The 20,770-nt window shown below is 41.8% G+C and overlaps 1 long non-coding RNA gene across 1 annotated transcript; it reads left to right on the top strand.

Moving 5' to 3' along the window:
- Nucleotides 1-519: 519 nt before the first annotated feature.
- LOC140620594 (uncharacterized) lies at nt 520-20,361 on the top strand. Its single transcript, XR_012020339.1, has 3 exons — nt 520-821; nt 2,333-2,562; nt 20,232-20,361. It is a non-coding gene; the product is annotated as an uncharacterized lncRNA (long non-coding RNA).
- Nucleotides 20,362-20,770: the final 409 nt, after the last annotated feature.

Here is a 20,770-nt window from a genome sequence, read left to right as displayed (position 1 = left end):
GTACCATCATGCTATTAATCTAAATATTTGTAAATAAAGTATCTTTGTCTAACTTAAAAGGAATAGCATCTGGGGACACCTGGGTGGCTCAGTGGCTGAGCATCTGCCTTTGGCTCAGGGCGGGATCCCTAAGACCTGAAATCGGGTTCCGAATGGGGCCCCCCAAGGGGAGCCTGCTTCTCCTTCTGCCTATGTCTCTGCCTCTGTGTCTCTCCTGAATAAATAAAATCTTAAAAAAAAAAAAAAAAAAGCACCTGTCGGGCACGTGTTACCAGTATAGAAAGCTCTTTGAAGGACAAGGCAAGACAAATCATTCATTCAACACTGCGAGCCGAGCCGGGCACCTGCTCCGGGCGAGGCGCACCTGCTGTCTGCGCAGGCGCAGGGGCGGGGCGGGGCCTACGGGTCGTGGGAGCCGCGGGAGGAGCCGCGGGAGGAGCCGCGGGAGGAGCCGCGGGAGGAGCCGCGGGAGGAGCCGCGGGAGGAGCCGCGGGAGGAGCCGCGGGAGGAGCCGCGGGAGGAGCCGCGGGAGGAGCCGCGGGGCGGTGGGCCGCAGCCCCCGGGCGGGAGTAGGCGGTTCCCCTGGGGCTTGGCGCTCCAGGGGCGACGTGAGGAGCTGAGTTGGTTAGTTGGGTGAGGAGGCTTTCACGGTGTTCTGCACGCGGCTGCCTTTGGAGTTTGCTAAAACGATGGTGGAGAAATTTCGGGTAGTGTCAGGCCACAGGAGCTGTTGGAAGCGCGGTGCCTCTTTAATGCACCTGAGCTCTTCTTGAAGCAAACAAGCAGGCGGGAAGCAGTGTGCGTCCCTCTCCAGCGCTCCGGTGCGTAGCCCTTTGCAACCTCTGGTCACAAGCCACCCGGGTTATTCACTAGGACCCAGAAACTAAAAAACAAAACAAAACCAAACCTTTAGGTCCTTCTGACTTTGCTGATGGGATTGTAAAGCGGCACAACCTTCCTGAAAGATTTTGCAGTATCTGCCGAGCGAGCGTCTTAGGAAAGGCATTCCCCTCTGACCCTGGCAGCCCCCCTCCAGATACCTCCCCCAAATACTCAGAATTGAGAACAAAAAAAATTCTGATAAAAATGTTCACTTCAAGGTTGTTTAAACTGTATAAAATTGGAAGCAATGAAGAATGTTAATAATCATGGCGTATTTTCATAATGGATTACGATATAGTCATTTTTGATGAATGTTTAATCCTGGGAAATATGCACTGTATAAGTTAAGTGACAAAAGCAAAACAAAAAAATATAACAAAAACATTTAAAAAATGGTAGAAGTATATTTTTAACAAACATAGAGATATATGCATATGGAAAAGATTGCAATGTTCTTAGTGGTTTGCCCCTGGAAGGAGGGGATTTCAGGTGATTTTCATTTTCTTTGAACCTTTCTGTGTTTTCCCAAATTATCCTCAATAATCATGCCTGGTTTATATTTAGAAAATTAAAATACATCTTTACTTTCGGTAAAAAATTAAAGTGTGTTCAAAGGCTAAATGGCATCTGTTGTTTCCTGACCTGAAGAAGTTGTCATGGTTTGGAAAATAGAACCTAACAAAAGTGAATCTCCCTTGAAAAAAATCCGACAGGCTCCTTGACCTCACGAAAGCTTTTCATTCCTTCTCTGCTGTGACTTTATTGAACACATCTCCTTCCAGTAGTGAGGATGAGTCTGGCACTTGAGGAGCCCAGGAATATTCTCCAGATTTTCTGGCAAGCCCATGCTAGCGTAGGTAAAAGACTCAAAGGAACTATCAAAAGCAACAGCTAACATTTATTGAATGCTTACTCTATGCCAGCCATGATGCTAAGTGCAAGACACACAGACACATGCACCTGCTCACATGCACACACATGCTTTTCTGAATTTATTAATATATTTCATTTTCACAGTGATCTTATGAAGTTGGTACTGTAACTACTCCCACCTTAAAGATGAGAACACTGAGGCCCAGAAGAGTAGTATGCTCCATGTCACACACTAAGTAAGTCAGACTGTCAGAATTTGGATCCAGGTCTGACGGTGCTAAATTGAGAAGTGGGAAAAGCAATAGATGGGGAGGAGAGAAAAGAGAGAGAGAAACCAAAGAGGGGAGAAGCCCCCAGTAACCACAGGGTTTTCACCACTTCCCTCTGAAGGGTACGCCGGAATGAGTGCCAAGAAGCACGTCAGAGTAGGGGGAAGATCATGGCCTTCACATTTGTGGGCCTCAGTGATTCCAGGTGAGCCTGGACGAGGGTCCCTCACCTCCAAGAGCAGCAGTAAAAAGATGAAAAACAAGTCGCATGTGACTGTGTTGGTATTTGATAAAGTTTTCTCTCGAAGGTTAAGAAAGAGGCACAAGTTTCTGGAGTGATCCTGAGGAGAACTTTTGGGTGTCTTCAAGAACTCGCCAGGTGGATAGCAAGGCTCTTCGTTCCAGCTTCACTTTTGAACAGATGGCTCTCCTGTGCGTCAGATGGAAGAACTCCTAGAGCTGTCCTCCTGTTCGGCAGCCCCTATTAAGCTTGGTTCTGGCACCCACATAGAACGCAGGTGGCGAGAGGTGGAGGCAGGTAAGAGGAAGAGTTTTCTGAGGTCTCTGAGCAAAAGAAGGGAAAGAAAAGTTAGAGGTTTCCTGTGAAAGTAATGGCTGTTGCTCGTAACAGAAGGGGAGACTGTGACAGAATAAAGTGTGGTGTGGGGATGAGCCCCTTGTGGGGAAGGAAGAGGGGACCGGTTCTTCATACCTGTCACCAGGTTGTCTTCACTGGCACATTACGGCTGTGGTGTGTCTAATATCACCCAAGGGAGTCCTGCGTGACGGGGGGCAGTGGGGAGGATGAATGGGAAGCAGCAGTTGGGGGTCTGGCAGAGGAGGATATGGCAGTGGGCACCTGACCCGTAGGAAGCATGCCAACTCTCAGAGCTCATGTTGCCCTGCACTATTCTCTGTGGGGCCCATTTAAAATATAAAAGAGGAAGGGGGGCAGCCCGGGTGGCTCAGTGGTCTAGTGCCGCCTTCGGCCCGGGGTGTGATCCTGGCAACCCAGGGTCAAATCCCACATCAGGCTCCCTGCATGGAGCCTTCTTGTCCCTCTGCCTATGTCTCTGCCTCTCTCTCTCTCTGTGTCTCTCATGAATGAATAAATAAAACCTTTAAAATGTTTTTAAAGATATAAAAGAGGAAGGGAATTAACTGAGCACACTGACTGCTATCTATCATACACGGTACTGAGTCCTCTCACCTTATTTAGTTTTGTAAAAATTCGTGGGTCCATGTTACACCCATTTTACATACAAGGAGAAAAAAGCGTAGTAATGTTTGCTACTTGTTCAAGGGCTTTTGAGCAAGTAAATAACAAAGCCGAGATCCAACCTAACATCTGCCTGATGTCAAAGACTGTTTCAGTTTCCTTTTCATGTTGACTCCAGAGATCAGCTGGATGGAGGCCCTGTGTTCATTGTTTAACCATACTCACTTTTAAAGTTCTAATTTGGGGATCTCTGGGTGGCTCAGCGGTTTAGTGCCCACCTTCAGCCCAGGGCGTGATCCTGGAGTCCCAGGATCGAGTCCCACGTTAGGCTCCCCATATGGAGCCTGCTTCTCCCTCTGCCTGTGTCTCTGCCTCTCTCTCATGAATAAGTAAATAAATAATCTTAAAAAAAATAAAGTTCTAATTTGACCAAGTCAGTGGTTTTTAAACTTATGTGAGCATAAGGATTCCTGGGATACTTGTTAAAAGGTATCAATTCTTGGGCTCTATTCCTAGACCTATTGATTAGAATTTCTGTAGGAGGATCCCGAGAATCTATGTTTAATAGGCTCCAAACCTAATTCCCGTGTGCTCAGGCAACTTTGGTCAACATTGGTGTAGGCAGATTTTCACATTTATGGATATAAACTCAGTTGGCTATATGCTGTTTATCTTTGCAGGGTTTTATGTGGTTTAGGAAGTAAAATCTCTCATATTTATGTACTTTCCCCTGATCCCTGTCCTATACTGCTCAGATTTTTTTGCATTATGACATTATTTAAAATAATCAATGGAGATTATGTTTGCATTAGGGGATAAGGCAAAAAAATACAATGATATTTTGCCCCCTATGGTGACATTCCCTATTTTACTTTGTATGTTAGAGCTGAACTTTTTATTTGCATGGATTGAATTGGAAGGAATTCTCTGGTTAAGCATCAGGAGTGAATTTTGGTTAACACAACTACAAAAGGCCAAGGTACATATTTAACTTTTTAACATTGCCTTTGGTAGCCTCTGGTGCTCTTTCAGCTTTGTCCATCTGAATGGGTTTAAGAGGATGTTGTTTCATCTACATTCATAAAATCAAAGAGAAATAGAGATTTGGGGGAATTGGAAAGATAATTAGGCCTAAACCATTTTGGATTGAAATACTCAAATGTCAAGTCTAATAATGCTTTTCAGGAGTATCCAGCTATGCACGATTTATGTGAAATTTGCAGTTATAGGAGGAGGTCACTGGAGATCCAGTATTCTAGTCTCAACAATTGGCAGGTTGCACAGGGGAGCAGAATTCTCTAATAACTAACAATTTATAAAATTAATATCCCTCTGTTCCCCTCCTTCCTACTCAATATCAGCATCTAGCCAAAAAAACTATAAATAAATCTTGAGAAGATGCAGGACTTCAGGAAGTGTGCTGAAGGGTCATGTTGGAGAATTCCTATGGTTTCAGACAAAGCCATTACCAAATATGAATCTGGTAGGATTTGTTCAGTTATTAATTGGAAGAGAGAAAGTTGATAGAATGATTCAAAAGAAAATGATCTGAATATGAGATATTTAAAAAGCCTTCAGAAAATGGATGAAGTCCTCTGATATTTTTGTGAGAATAACTATTTTTATGATTATGCTCAGTCAGTTAAGCAGCTGCATTCTGCTCAGGTCATGATCCAGGGGTTCTGGGATCGAGTCCCTGAGTAGGGCTCCCTGCTCCTCCCTCTCCCCTGCCTGTGTTCTCACTCATGAGTTCTCTCAAATAAATAAAACCTTAAAAAATCTTGCTTAGAGAGGATTCACTTTAAGTATGAGGATTAAATGAGTTTTGACTATAGAACATCTAGCATGGTATCTACTCAGGATTCTGGAATTTTAGTAATTTTTGTTGTTAAAATGTAATCTTTTTTAGCACATTATACTTGGATAACATGTTTAACATTTGGTCTTCAGGACAATTACCATTTATTACATGCTATTTGTTAGACACACTTTTTATGATTTTTGATTTTATTAAATTCAATTAATTAACACATTACTGGTTTCAGAGGTAGAGGTCAGTGATTCATCAGTCTGATAGAACACCCAGTGCTCATCATATCGTGTGCCTTCCTTAATGTCCATCACCAGTTACCCTATCCCCTCCATTCACCTCCCCTCCAGTGACCCTCAGTTTGTTTCCTATGATTAAGAGTTTTTTATGGTGTGCCTTCCTCTCTGTTTTCATTTTGTTTTGCTTTACCCTCCCTTCCCCTATGATCTTCTGTTTTGTTTCTTAAATTACACATAGAAGATCATAGGATAATTGTCTTTCTCTGATTGACTTATTTCACTTAGCATAATACCCTCTAGTTCAATCCATGTCATTGTAAATGGCAAGATTTCATTTTTTTGATGGCTGAGTAGTATTCTATTGTATATATACACCACATCTTCTTTATCCATTCATCTGTCAATGGACATCTAGGCTCTTTCCATAGTTTGGCTATTATGGACATTACTGCTGATAAACATTGGGGTGTAGGTGCTCCTTCGGATCACAGCAACTATATCTTTGGGATGAATACCCAGTAGTGCAATTGCTGGGTCGTAGGGTAGCTCTACTTTCAACTTTTTGAGGAACCTCCATACTGTCTTCCAGAGTGGCTGCACCAGCTTGCATTCCTACCAACAGTTTAGGAGGGGTTCCCCTTTCTCTGCATCCTTGCCAACACCTGTTGTTTCTTGTATTGTTACTTTTAGCCATTCTAACTGGTGTGAGGTGGTATCTCATTGTGGTTTTGAATTGTATTTCTCTGATGCCAAGTGATGATGAACATTTTTTCATGTGTCTGTTAGCCATTTGTATGTCTTCTTTGGAGAAATGTCTGTTCATGTCTTCTGCCCATTTCTTGATTGGCTTATTCTTCGGGTGTTAAGTTATTAGACATACTTTACATATGGGATTTCATTTGATTCTTACTAGGAGACAGGTGCTATTTTTAGTCCCATCACAGTTATGGAAACTGGCTGGTGATGATAAATTGTAACCTTGAATGTTACAGCTGATAAGTGAGGGAGCCAAGATTTGAATCCAGGTTTGACTGTAAAGGTGGTATCTTCCCTCCTTTCCATTTTTCTTTTTCTCTCCCTTTCTTCCTTACTTCTAAATTATTATAGAAAATCTCAAACATACACAAAATAACAAAATAGTCCATGGACACCCCCCAAACCCAGATAAACTTCCTTCAGTTTCAACAGTGATCAACTTCAGGTCAATCCTCTTTCATCTCCACTCCCAATCACCCCTCCCACCCCCAGATTATACACAAAATTCCTGACATCTTGGGGCACCTGGGTGGCTCTGCCAGTTAAGTGTCTGACTCTTAATTTTGGCTCAAGTCCTGATCTCAGGGTCATGATATTGAGCCCTGAGTCGGGCTCTGCTCAAGATTCTCTCTCTCCATCTCCCTCTGCCCCTCCCTTGCCACTCACTCTTTCTCTCTCTCAAAAAAAAATTCCTGACATCTTATCAGCTCAGCTGTAAATATTTTGGTATGTATTTCTAAAAGATAGGTACTCTTACTTAAACACAACCACCATATTATTGTTATACCTACAAGAAAATAACAATGATATTAACTAGCATCCAAGCAGTCTGAGATTTTCCTATCTCATCACTTTGACATTTCACATCTGATTCATAGGTTCCTCAAATCTCTTAATCTCTAGATTTCTTCCCTACGTTTTTTGTCTTGGAATGTTTTTGTTGGGGGGTCCCTCGTGGCTCAGTTAATGTCTCCCTTTGTCTCAGGTTATGATCCCAGGGTCCTGGGTTCGAGCCTTGCATTGGTGCCCCTACCCAAGGAGGAATCTGCTTCTTCCTCTGCCCCTCCCTTCCACTTGTATGTGGGCTCTCTCTCTCAAAAAAATAAAATCTTAAAAAAATGTATTTGCTGAAGAAACTGGTATTTGTCCTATAGAATTTTCTGCATTTTGGATTTTGGTTATTTCATTCCCATGGTGCTGTTTAGCATCTGTAAATCGCTTATTTACCTTTTTAAACAAAATTTCTGAGCTCCTACCATGTTTTTTTTTAATATTTTATTTATTTATTTTTAAAATATTTTATTTATTTATTCATGAGAGACACACAGAGACAGAGAAAGAGAGGCAGAGACACAGGCAGAGGGATCCCTGGGTGGCGCAGCGGTTTGGCGCCTGCCTTTGGCCCAGGGCGCTATCCTGGAGACCCGGGATCGAGTCCCACATCGGGCTCCCGGTGCATGGAGCCTGTTTCTCCCTCTGCCTGTGTCTTTGCCTCTCTCGCTCTCTCTGTGTGACTATCATAAATAAATAAAAATTAAAAAAAATAAAAATAAAAAAAGAGACACAGGCAGAGGGAAAAGCAGGCTCCACACAGGGAGCCTGATGTGGGACTCGATCCCACGTCCCCAGGATCATGCCCTGGGCTGAAGGTGTTGCTAAACCGTCGAGCCACCCAGGCTGCCCTAAAGATATTATTTGTTTATTCATGAGACACACACACACACACACACACACACACACACACACACACACAGAGAGAGAGAGGCAGAGACACAGGCAGAGGCAGAAGCAGGCTCCATGCAGGGAGCCTGACGTGGGACTCAATCCTGGGTCTCCAGGATCACACCCTGGGCTGAAGGTGGCACTAAACCACAGCCCCCCAGGCTGCCCTCCTACTGTGTTTAAGGTGCTAGGTTCATCTACCTGGTTTCCTTACATGTGGAGCTTAGAGTCTTGTGAGGAACATAAACACTAGGCAAGCAAATAAACAGATATGAAATTTTATTTATATCATATAATATATAAATATGTACTGCTTATAATGTGAACACAACTCTGGTCTTCATAACACTGAAGTGAAGGGGTTTCTATTATATGGAAGCAACCGTTGCAAGGTCAAAAAGAAGCAGAGTTCAGGCCTTCCCTATCATGTCAACTACGTGACGCTAAGTGTTGGTAGCCGGGTGGGGGAAGGAAGGGGTGGGGTGGATGGATGGGAGTTGAGTGGGGTCGGAGGTGTCCCTTACTATCTCTGAACTCTGATGTCTTCATGTTTAAGATGTTAAGTAGTTGCAGCCCCAGCCCTATACCCAATCAACCAGAGAGTGTCCAGTTTGTGTGTGTGGCATCGACACTACATTGAGAAGTGTAGGTAAGTAAACTGCAAAGATTTTATAGCATCTCCAAGGAGCAGTAAACTGCAGGGAGGAAAACCTGTGTAAAGGACAGTCAGAAATGTAATAAAAAAAAAAAAAAAAAAGTAAAGCCATCACCAAGTCTCAGCAGTTCACAGTGCTAAATTCCAAGCCAAAAAGAAAGATCCAAGCTGAATATTTCAGCAAATGTCTTTAGCCTCAGACACCTGGTTTGGAAACACACCACCACCTGTGCTGCATTAAACCTGCGAAAAACCCAGGAAGGAAATACAGTGTATGAGGCCAGAAAAGGGTGGGCTTCTGAATCCCTTAGGTCAAACAGCAGGCTGTAAATGACTCTTTTTAAAACAGACATATTACTTCCCAAGATTGCGGCCTGCCACAAAGGAAGGTACACACAGCAGTTGTTCCCAGCAAGAGTTATACTATATGGCTATTAGGGGGAATAGAAGCAGCTTGATTCTTGCCAATGACAGGAAATAAGGTCAAGTAAAGATAACAGGTCTTTGAATTAAAGAGGCTTTAAACACACATCCTGGCCTCACGGCTTTAGTAGTGAATAAGAATTATGGAATGCAGCGTCGGGTTTTCTTACTCCCTTTAAGCTAGACTCCTGAAACACACCGTTTCTGTGATTAACGCCAAGGAGGTCTGTGTGGGGAAGGCACCAGCTTCCTCATACCTTTGGCTTGTTTATGCTCTTTCTAAATAAACTTCACTGCCATGTTGCTAGTGAGATCTGGGCTGCTGGGACCATTTCACTAGTTAAAAGTCTTAACAAGTAGTGTATGTGATAGTCTTGGTGGTAAATACCTATAGCTTTAGAGGTCAAGACTGTCTTCCTTCTGTCTAGGTAAATGGGGAAGGGAGATCGTAGAACCCTGCCATAGAGGCTGGTGTGTTTCGATGTTGCTATAGTTTTCAAAGACAAGATATCCAACCAGGCTTTATTTAATTAATAAGACAGAGTTCAGGGAGAATAGCAAAACAAAAGAAAAACAAACATCAAAAGATTGTTTGTTGTGTAGAGAAACACCTGGTCGTTAGTCTTCATTCTCTGCCCTGTTGTGCAGACTGTATTTATTATAGACCTGTATTTATTATAGACCCACCTTGGTTTTCTTCCTCCCTGGGTGAGGGGGTTGGTGCAGGAGTAGGAGTAGGGGATAGAAGGAGGGAACTGAAGTCAGGCATCCAATTAGAACATTTAGGAAAGCAATCTAGTTCAGTCCTTGAGCCAACTGGCTATTCTACAGATAACCAGCTGGTTGACCAGACTACCTTTTTTTTTGATGCTTGCTGGCATTCGTTCTAGTGCCCAGGACTATAGACCTGGGTTAACTCCCCCCACCCCCAGAACTGCTGAAGAAAGTACACGGATTCTTGGTGCCTTTAGAGTTTCTTTTTCTTTTCTTTTCTTTTCTTTTCTTTTCTTTTCTTTTCTTTTCTTTTCTTTTCTTTTCTTTTCTTTTCTTTTCTTTCTTTTTTCTTTTCTTTTCTTTTCTTTTTTCTTTCTTTTCCTTTTCTTTTCTTTCTTTCTTTCTTTCTTTCTTTCTTTCTTTCTTTCTTTCTGACAATCAAAATAGGAAAAAGATCTCGTTGACAGTTCAGAATGCTGGCCTAATTATGCCTGAGAGACATCATTTGTTAGAGACACTCAGAGGTGCGGCACGTGGAAACTGAGGCCAGTATTTGCTCAGACGCAGGGCGAAGGGTCAGGGTCATCTGTTTGCTTGCTGTGGGTCCTTAGGCAAGGCACTTTACATCCTGAACCTTGAACATTGGGGATAATGATACTATCTACTTTGTAGGGTTGCTAAGAAACTGAGATAATGCAGTGTTAAGCCTGATGCCTGGTGCAGAGTAAGGAAGAGTTCTGGAACTGCTAACTGTTCTCTGTGTTATCATTGTGATCTTTGTAGCTCACATATACCCTTATTGGCTTCATGGGAAGTCTATAAATCTAAAGTTTCACAAATGTTATTTCTGTGATGTAGAGAATGGTTTGAAGCCCTGTCGAATTTCCTTCCATGGTTTGATTTTAATAGATTTTGGTTCCTTGTTTTTTTTTTTTTTCCTGAATTAAAAGCACAGATTTTTGCTTCTGAAGTGCTTAAAGGTTTTTTATATGTATAGAATGAGTTTTTCTTTTTTTCAATTGTTAAAAAAAAAGTAAATGAGTATTAGTGAAAAAGAAGTAATTCTATCACTCAGAGATTACCACGCTCCGCATTTTGGTGAATTATTATTGCACATGTTTCACAACTTTTCACCTAATTATGTATCGATTATCTTCTACATCATTAGTCTTCAGTGTCTTGTTTAGTGGCAACAGAGAATTCTACAGGTGAGGCACCTCATTCATTTTAGCAATCCAATCATGACCCTTTCCAGTTTTTCCACTCTCAAATAGCATCATTGTTAAACTCCCAATCACCAGAATCCAAGATTTTGGTTTCCAGCTGTGGGCCTTCATGCCGCCTCTGCCTAAACCTATAGGTTTTCCTAAAAGTTAGAAATCCGCTACATCTAAAACTCACACCAAGGATACCCCTTTCAAAGACAGGGAAGTAAATTCCTCTCTTGTTCCCCAGTGAGAAGAGGCAAAATTGGGGTCATTTTCATGACAGCTATTACCACGTGTGAGGTGCTCCAAAGAGACATTCCTGTCCTTCCACATATTCCCCTAATCATAGGCAATTTCCTCACAGCAGTAGCAACCCCACCTTTCATGGGGGTGTCAAAATGTGTCATCCAAATATATAGTCCCTAAGACAAGGGGAAAGTTTACACACGTGTGTTCTGTGCAATGCTCTAGCGCCTTTAGACAATGTCTCCCCTTCTATTTTGGGCAGACGTGACTGGGAAAGGCTTTTTCTGTTTAAGTGGAATTTGGACTCATTTGAAGGATATATACATGACTTCACTTGCAGTTGAAGATGGGTTGTTTAATCCAGGAGTAGGGATTTCAAAAGGATTTGGATGTATGGGAAGAGCATGGGGGGGGGGGTGTCTTGTGGGAAATTTTGGTTGGCTTCCCAGGCCTACTTAAGAGCTAGGCTACTCCTGGCCAAAAGTGTCAAGTAGGCGAGGGTTGTCTTCTTGCCTTGCCTTGCCTTGCCTTCTCACTGTCTCAAGCACTAGGAATGTTGTGGATCTCATGTGGACCTCTGGCTCCCACTGAGCCAGCTGCTCAGGCCACCTTCTAGGGAAGCTCCTCACTGTGCGCTAGAAGAGGCCCAACCTTTGTCCTAGAGGAGGAGAGCGATTTTTCTTTCTGCTGGCAGACAGAGGTCTGTAGGGACACAAAGGTTACTGTAAGTATAAAATAGTTTCCTATGGGTGAAGCTGATGTTTGGGGTGCTTAGGATAAGGAGTATGTAGAGGCGCCACAAGTAGAGTGGCCATCGAAACACCCGACACTCAGTTAAATTCAAATTTCAGACAAACAGCAAAGAATATTTTTTAGTATAAGTGTGTACCTTGAATGCACTCTCTCTTATATTTATGATTTCCCCCATTTTTTGAGTTTTTTTCCTCACACCCAATTTGAAAGCGTTTTTGTCTCAAGCCATCTTTCCAAAGCATTGAAATGAGATTTAGAGAAACAGTAACTCCCTCTTATCACGCTCATTTCTTTGTAGTGTGTAATAGTTAACTAGAGCACACACTGTAACAAGTACAGTGGGCTCAGACAAGGTTAGGGACAAACATCCCTTACTTTTGAAGAACACAGCCTCACTCGTAGGAACAGACTACAGAGTACTGGAAAGGGGCCAACTAGGCCAGATGTTCAGCTCGCTCCTGGCAGGATGTTTTCTAGAAAGATCGATGGTCAGTTGGTGAGTTTGCTAACTGGAAAGTAGGAAGGAGGTGACTGTGGCACCAGGCACACGGTAAGTGTTTGGTGAACATTACTGTTGTTATTAGTTGATCTATTGTCAGAGGCTTAATGTATTTATAGTTTATGATTTTATAAACAACAATGTGATAAATACTTCTGTAGTTTTAATCTTTACACAAATCCTCAGTCTTAAAGTTTTGCATGATTCTTAGAATTTTGTAGATGAGACAGATAAGATCTAGGGAGCCAGCTTGTGACTCGGTGTTGTTACATTTTCAGGAATTTCATAATGTGGTACAGCCATTTAAAAAATAAAATTATATAAGCATAACTAAATTATAATGCAATAAATTATGTATTAAATAAGTAAACCAAGGTCATAAATACTCAAAACTCATCACCTACTAGTTATTGTATTTTACTATAATTGAAGCTCTTGGAGTTGTGTGTGTTGTATGTGAAGGGTGGAAATACTGGAAAATGATGTGCTACTGCATGTCTGTGTTCAAAGTGGTGTCAGTGACCGAGTAATGGCATGTTACCTGGAAATCAGCCATGGTGGGAGATTTTATACCATGGAAATTGGCAAGTGGTACAAATCAGGGCCATGTTTTATTGTTGTTAAATGTTTATGTTGTAGTATTTATACCACTGCAGGGAAGTGAAATAGCTACATAGCTAATGACAGAACTGGAAGAGGAATCCATTTCTCCTGACGCTGTCAGAGCTTTTTGGACCATGTTTTGGAAAGCTGTTATTGTCTTTTTTTTTTTAAATTTTATTATTATTATTATTATTTTTAAGATTTTATTATTTATTCATGAGACACACACAGAGAGAGAGAGAGAGAGGCAGTGACACAGGCAGAGGGAGAAGCAGGCTCCATGCAGGGAGCCTGATGTGGGACTCGATCCCGGGTCTCCAGGATCAGGCCCTGGGCTGAAGGCGGCGCTAAACTGCTGAGCCACCCGGGCTGCCCTGTTATTGTCTTTTTAATCCTTACCTTACTAGTATACTCTAACACCTCTTAAACCTCCAAGCAGTCTTCACCCAAAAGCATGGAACTGTTTAGGCTATTGAGAAAGTCAGACATTTATAAAGCACTTACTGTGTGCTAAAGATGGAGAACACAAAGATGAATAAGACATAGAGTGTTCTCAAATAGTGATGCCCCAGACTGTGGGTCCCTGAGTTGATGAAAGACTTAAGTTCTTGCCTTCTATTAAATTAAAGAAAATAAATCAAGTCATATGTACATATATAATGTAGTTAATTTTCATCATTAACATGTAAAATGTACACAATAATATAAATTAGATATATATACACACACAGTTGCTTTATTATCACGTGGTGGTCTATACCTTGAAAAAATATAAATAGGGTCTTATTATAGTAAAAAGAGCTAAGGGAGGCAGAAAAAGATAGTGATGGATAGTATGAGCTCTGAAGTCAGACTAACTTGGGTTCAGGTCCTGACTTGATCCCCTACTAGCTCTACTACCTTGGGCAAATTACTTAACTTCCCTAAACTTTGGTTTCCTTGGGACAATAAAAATAGTAATCTCCTCATAAGGTTCGTTTGAAGAGTAAACAACAATCTAAAGTGCTCTGTGCCTGGTATGGAATCAGCACTCACAAAGTGTCAGCTTAAGATACCTTGAAGAAATAAGTCTTAAAAGAGAAAAATATTAATTCTTTGGGATTGCACACAATTCACGGATTCCTGAAGTTGGAATTTCTGCTAAGTAAATCCTGGTTTACTCTGGAAGGATTACCTCCAGGCTTAGAGTAGAGACTTCTAAGAGCTCCAAGGTACCCCTGGACCCCTGAGCTTGTCCTTGTCCTCTGGTGACCTGGCCCCACGTCTCATCTCACCCATAACTGACTTGTCCCTCACCCCTTCCTGTGTCTCACTTCCAACCTCGGCAGTCTGCCCAATGTGCTCTTATTCGGTCACCAAAGATTTCCTGAATCATCTTTTTATGGTGTTTGACACTCTGATAACTGCTTTTATATTTAGGTAGGTTTGGCCAATACAGCTTTTAACTTTATGTACCCAAAGGTAGAAAAAAGCAGAGGCAAGGAGGCTTGAGGAAAGACGTGGAAAGGGGTAAAAATATTTGTTAAATCTGTGTTTTCACTTTGGTTTATTTTAAGAATGAATATTACTCAGAAATATCAGAGTGGAGTACTGCTATATTTTTGGAAAGTGACATTCTTCTTATTAAGCTTTTTAGTAGTGATTCTATAGTCAGAATTATTTAGTTACATGTATACCATGTGTTTCATCCCTCTTCCTATAGCTCAGCTATTCCTCTGGGCCATATTCCTTTTAGGAGTATGTTCTTTAAGAAACACGTCTAGTGAGAGTCTTTTGGTGAATTTTCTGTTTTTGTTTACCTAAAAGTACCTTTACTCTCATTCATGAAAGATAATTTCTCTAAGTCCATAATTTTAGGTTGAAAGTTATTTTCTCTCAGCACTTTGAAGGTCTTATCCCACTGTCTACTGACTCCTGTCATTGAGAAGTGTTCGCTAAGCTTAATTTTAATTTTAATTCCTCTGAAGGAGTCCATCTTTGCTCTCTAGCTACTTTATTTATTTATTTATTTATTTATTTTAAAGATTTATTTATTTATTTATTTATTTATTTATTTTTTATTTATGATAGACACACACACACACACAGAGGCAGAGACACAGGCATGGGGAGAAGCAGGCTCCATGCTCGGAGCCCGATGTGGGACTCCATCCCGGGACTCCAGGATTGCAACCTGGGCCCAAAGGCTGGCGCCAAACCGCTGAGCCACCCAGGGATCCCCTCTCTAGCTACTTTATTTATTTATTTATTTATTTTTATTTCTGTAATTTATTTTATTTTATTTTATTTTTTATTTTATTTTAATTTATTTTTTATTGGTGTTCAATTTACCAACATACAGAATAACCCCCAGTGCCCGTCACCCATTCACTCTAGCTACTTTAAACATCCTTTCTTGGTCTAGAATTCACTGCTTTGAATGCATTGGAATTCCTGAATAAGAGATTGGAATCAGATCAATTTGGGCAAATTCTCAACATTCTCTTTTACTGTCTTCTGGAGTACCAATTAAGTATCTGTGGGACCTTCTCACTAACTTTTTGTTTACTTACCCTCTTTTTCATATATTTGGCTTTCTTTATGTGTTGTCTTCTGTTAAATTTCTTCAGACCTATTTGGTTTCTTTAGTTGTGATTTTTTTTTTTAAATCTGTGGCTTAACCCTTGCATTGAATTTTAAATTTAAATTTAAATATTTTAATTTCAAGAAGTTATAGTTGGTTTGTTTTTAGATGAGTTTTTATTTGTGTTTTTGATTCTTTCTATTTCTTAAAAACATATTAAACATTCTTATTTTATGTTTTGTTTCCAGTAATTCTAATACCTGAAGTCTTTATGAATCAAGTTCTTTTATTGGTTGTTTCTGCTGATTTCCACTCTTGGTGTCTTATTTCCTTTTGTGTAATTTTTGATTGTGAATTCATTTGCTGACACTTTTATTTATTTTATTTTTAAAGATTTTACTTATTTATTCATAAGAGACACACAGAGAGAGAGAGGCAGAGACATAGGCAGAGAGACAAGCAGGCTCCATACAGGGAGCCTGATGTGGGACTTGATCCCGGGACTCGAGGATCGCGCCCTGGGGCAAAGGCAGACACTTAACTGCTGAGCCACCCAGGCATCCCAACTTTTTATTTTAAATGAAATTTTCCTTGCCTTTTTTTTTTTTTTAAATTTTTTTTCTTTATTTATGATAGTCTCACACACAGACAGAGAGAGAGAGAGGCAGAGACACAGGCAGAGGGAGAAGCAGGCTCCATGCACCGGGAGCCGGACGTGGGACTCGATCCCGCATCTCCAGGATCGCGCCCTGGGCCAAAGGCAGGCGCCAAACCGCTGCGCCACCCAGGGATCCCCTTTCCTTGCCTTTTTTTGGCACAATGTAGATACCAAAATTTATGGCCCCAAATCTCTGTATGTGGTCAAATTTGTGGTTATATAATCTCAGGGAAATTTTAATTTTAGTTTTTTTCTTGTTTCACCCAGAGCCAGGGCTGTGCCAGACCATTTTCTTTGTTGTTTGCCACTGCTGGGTGGATTTTCTTCTAGTTTTTTTTCTCAGGGCATAGGCTACTTGAGTCCTGGCTTTCTGCAGGCTAGTCTGGCCCTTCACTCTACATGAGATACCTGCAGATCCATAGATGCCCCCAGTGGAGGCAGTCACTTAACTCTGGCCTCCTGCTTCAACTGTGGCCTCAGGAAGGTAAAATACTGTTATTTTCTTGGAAACTTGTTTGCTTATTTAAAGGAGGGCTTTGGGGATGCCTGGGTGGCTCAGCGGTTAAGCATCTAGCTCATCAGTCTCCCTGCATGGAACCTGCTTCTCCCTCTGCCTGTGTCTCTGCCTCTCTCTCTCTTTGTGTCTCTCATGAATAAATAAGTAAAATCTTAAAAAAAAAATAAAGGAGGGCTTTCTATGTTTTGTTTAGCATTTTATTTATTCATAGGGGGGAGAGGTGGAGCGTAGGGAGAGAGAGAGAGAGAGAGAGAGAGAGAGAGAATCTTAAGCAGGCTTTATGCCCAGCGTGGATCTCAGCCCTGAGCCTCAATCTCACAACCCTGAGATCATGACCTGAGCCAAAATCAAGAGTCAGACACAACCAACTGAACCACGCAGGTGCCTCTTTTGTTTAGCATTTTCAACTTTTTTTTCCCGTCACCATAGTGTTTCAGGATAGCTAGGCGACTGTATTGCTAGAAATGGAAATCTGTGTGCTTTTGTTTTGATTGCTGATTTTCTGAGAATGCTTTTATTATATCTTGGAGCTATTATTTTCTGGCAGCCCAAGAAAAATTAATTTTGGACAATGTAAACCAGGAGAAAAATTGGGTTCATTTGACAGAAACTCACTTTCTAGGAAACTCAACTCTTTTGGCTAACTCTGCAGTCTAGTCTGCTTACATAGTGGCCATCATCAGGTATTTATTGAGCTCAGGACTGCTAAGGAATGGCAGAGCTAACTAACAGACATAGAGGGGCCCCTTCCTGAGGCCTCTCTAAGAAATTCACGAACAAGCATTATGGATTCTCATGCTGCTTGGAGAGGAAGGGCCAAATCGTCCCCTTAGACTGGCTTCTCATTTGCAGATGAGTGGATTGGTGCCAGAGAGAACATTTCCTTCAGGATCATGGAGCTAGTTAGCAGTGGCTGGGACTCCCCTCAAAGATACAAATGCAGAAAGTTCATTATTATTTTTAAAATTTTGCTTATGAATTTATTCAGACTTCTGTTCACTGAACATTAATTGAATACCTTCTCTATGCTAGGTCATAGGATGCCCTTTAGCTAGTAGGTACTCAGTAAATGGTAATGTACACACGTATTTGCCTATGTATAGAAACAGACCCTCAATTGCTTGTAAATATCTTTTACTACCCCCCCCACCCCAACACTGAGCTACATCCTTCCCTTAATATAGGTGAGAAGTTTGAGGTTAATGGAGAGAATGATAAAACAGGGTAAGTTGTTACAGAGCCCATGGGATATGGTTAGGATTGTCTGAGCTCAGTGTCTTTACTGGATCAAGACTCAGAGAGGGAAGGAAATCAGTGAGAGTTGGCTGCTGGCATATATTTGAGTCTTTTTTTTTTTTTTTTTTAAGGATTTTATTTATTTATGAGAGGCACAGAGAGAGAGAGGCAGAGACACAGGCAGAGGGAGAAAGCAGGCTCCCCACAAGGAGCCCGACGCAGGACTCGATCCCAGATCCTGGGATCATGCCCTGAACTGAAGGCAGACGCCCAACTGCCGAGCCACCTAGGCGTCCCTGTATTTGAGTCTTGACACTGCCACATACTAGCTGTTAGGCTAGCTCTGAGCCTTAGTTTCCTCTTCTGTAGAATGGGAATTACTGCTACTGAGTGCTATGCACTCCAGAGACACTGTCTTTGTCTTTAAGAATATGTATGAAAAAGTCAGAAAAGAGATTTCTGTAATGTCCTAAGTAACAAGAAAAACTCATCTTTAATCTATTATGCCAAGAAGTTCATGTGGTTCTATTTAGCTAGATAGGTGTACCTATAGCCTGGCTTACACTGGCAAAGAAGGACGGTCATTTCTGTGAACTGACTACTCTTTCTCCTCAGAGAATGAACCTACTAAGTTTGGTCTTTAGCTTTTATACCTCAAATGAGGCTACTATCATGTAGATTTACCTAGCCACTAGGTGGCCAGAGTTATTCATGAAAGGCTGCAGTTAGCAACGAAATCATAAAAATCTTAAAATTTCTTGCATTTGGAGAATCTGCTGTGCAAAACCAAATCCTGTTTGAGTGTAGAAGCTAACAAAAACAAACAGCAGCAACAAAGCAAACAAACATCTTGACACCCTAGGAAAAAGCCGTAGTTCATTGTTTGATGAATGAATGAATCCAACTCTGCTTCCAAAGACAATGCTGCTCATTCAGAAACTGTCAAGAGTAATTTTTCACGACTTCAGAGTTAGGTTTTTAAACTCCCTGCCAGTTCCCACCATGGAAGCAGGACTCCTGGACAGATCCATTTGGAACAGCGTTTGCGGGACCCAAGTAGCTGATGCTGGATGGGGTGCTGGCTGCCTGGGAGGGAGTGTTTAAGGGGGGAGGTTTGCACAGCCATGGACGATGAGAAACATGGAAGGGCTGGAGTGAAGGGTTCTTTTGCAATAGAAACCTTTCATAAGCCATGCCTGGTGGGTGGCATCCCAGATGGACCTCTGTTGGGTTGGAGCTTATGAAATGGTTCAGCCTGATATCTGCCCCGCTCTCAGGGTAGAAGAAGGTTTGCTTATTGAGGAGAGTGAATTGGACACAGATGCTGCAGGCCATGGGCTTGCCCTGGCTTGCCCGTCTTCCTGGCAAGACAAGCAGTTATTAGAGGCTGGTGACGACTCCCTGTGTCTGGGGACGAGCTGTCTGCATTTCTAGGAGACGGCTCCTTCCCAAGGGGAAAGAAAGGTGCCAGGCTGTAGAAGGGTCCAATTATTGGCGGCTCTATTTTGCAGAATGATTGTCTTTGAGTGAAGTATGTGTTACAGAATTAAACTTGGTATTTTTAATTAACATAAAAGAGTCTCAGTTCTCACATGCTATATATATGTATAAAAAAAAATTATTTACACACCTCTCAGTAAATGGCTTCAGAGCCACTTTACTACCTGAGAATCTTCTTGGTCAGTGTCCCAAGGGAAATTGTGAATGTTTGATTTCATAAATGGGTTTTTAATAAATTTGTGTTTTGAATGACACTTTTGTTTAACTTACTTAGGACTTCTGTAAATCTTTGCTATCACTATCAAAGGTAAGCCATTTCTGCTAACACTGTTGTATTCAGATCTGAGGGGTTGAATGGGCCATGGCTCTCTTACCAGGGCCAAAATAGAAGAATTTTCCAGGAGCTTTTGGATATTTATGGCCTACCATCATAAGCTGAAAAACTGGCATCCCCATTCCAGGGTCTTGAGGTGAGTTTGTGCTTGGTGGCTAATGGTTCAGAGGACTATTCTGACCTTGACCTTTGAGTAAACCAATGAGTTAATGCCACTGACCCAGCTCTGTGACTGCAACAACAGGCACCTCTGGATTTGGGAATCCCATTTGACTTTTAATCCTAGTTTTGCTGATGTACAAACTGTATGACCTTGTACAATCTAATCAACTACTCAGAACCTTCTGAAATGGAGAAATAATGCCTTCTTCACAGGACAGTGTGGATGAGAATAAAATGAGTTAATGTGCCAAGTGCCAAATTAAAAACTTGTCAGTGGACAATGACTGACAGTGGCCCAACTACTTCTACCCTCAGAGTCCACCTCACTTTGAAAGTAGGGGGATAATCAGAAAGGCTGCAGATTCTTTTTCTTTTTTCTTTTTTCTTTAGGCACAGAGAAGAGTTTGATCCTCTTGAAGTAGATGACTCCCAGATTTGTAGTCCAGCCTCAATACCTCTCCCAGAACAGAACATGAGAGACTCCTAACTCTGGGAAATGAACTAGGGGTGGTGGAAGGGGAGGTGGGGGGGGGGTGACTGGGTGACGGGCACTGAGGAGGGCACTTGATGGGATGAGCACTGGGTGTTATTCTATATGTTGGCAAATTGAACACCAATAAAAAATAAATTTATAAAAAAATACCTCTCCCAGGTTTCAGGCTTATGTGGAATATTCACAAATGATGATTCTATTGTGTTAGGCTGAAGCACACAAACACAAAACTCATCTCTGCTTCTGCCGCCCAATCCCCCAACACAAGCCCCAACCAGGAAACCTGGTTTCCCTTTCTTTGTTTTTTTCTGTTAAGAACAACAGCATTAGGGATCCCTGGGTGGCGCAGCGGTTTGGCGCCTGCCTTTGGCCCAGGGCGCGATCCTGGAGACCTGGGATCAAATCCCACGTCGGGCTCCCGGTGCATGGAGCCTGC

The sequence above is a fragment of the Canis lupus genome, chromosome 29, assembly GCF_048164855.1.
Source record: "Canis lupus baileyi chromosome 29, mCanLup2.hap1, whole genome shotgun sequence".
NCBI lineage: Eukaryota > Metazoa > Chordata > Mammalia > Carnivora > Canidae > Canis > Canis lupus.
Note: the sequence above shows the minus strand (reverse complement) of the source record. Positions and strands in the feature narration are given on the sequence as shown.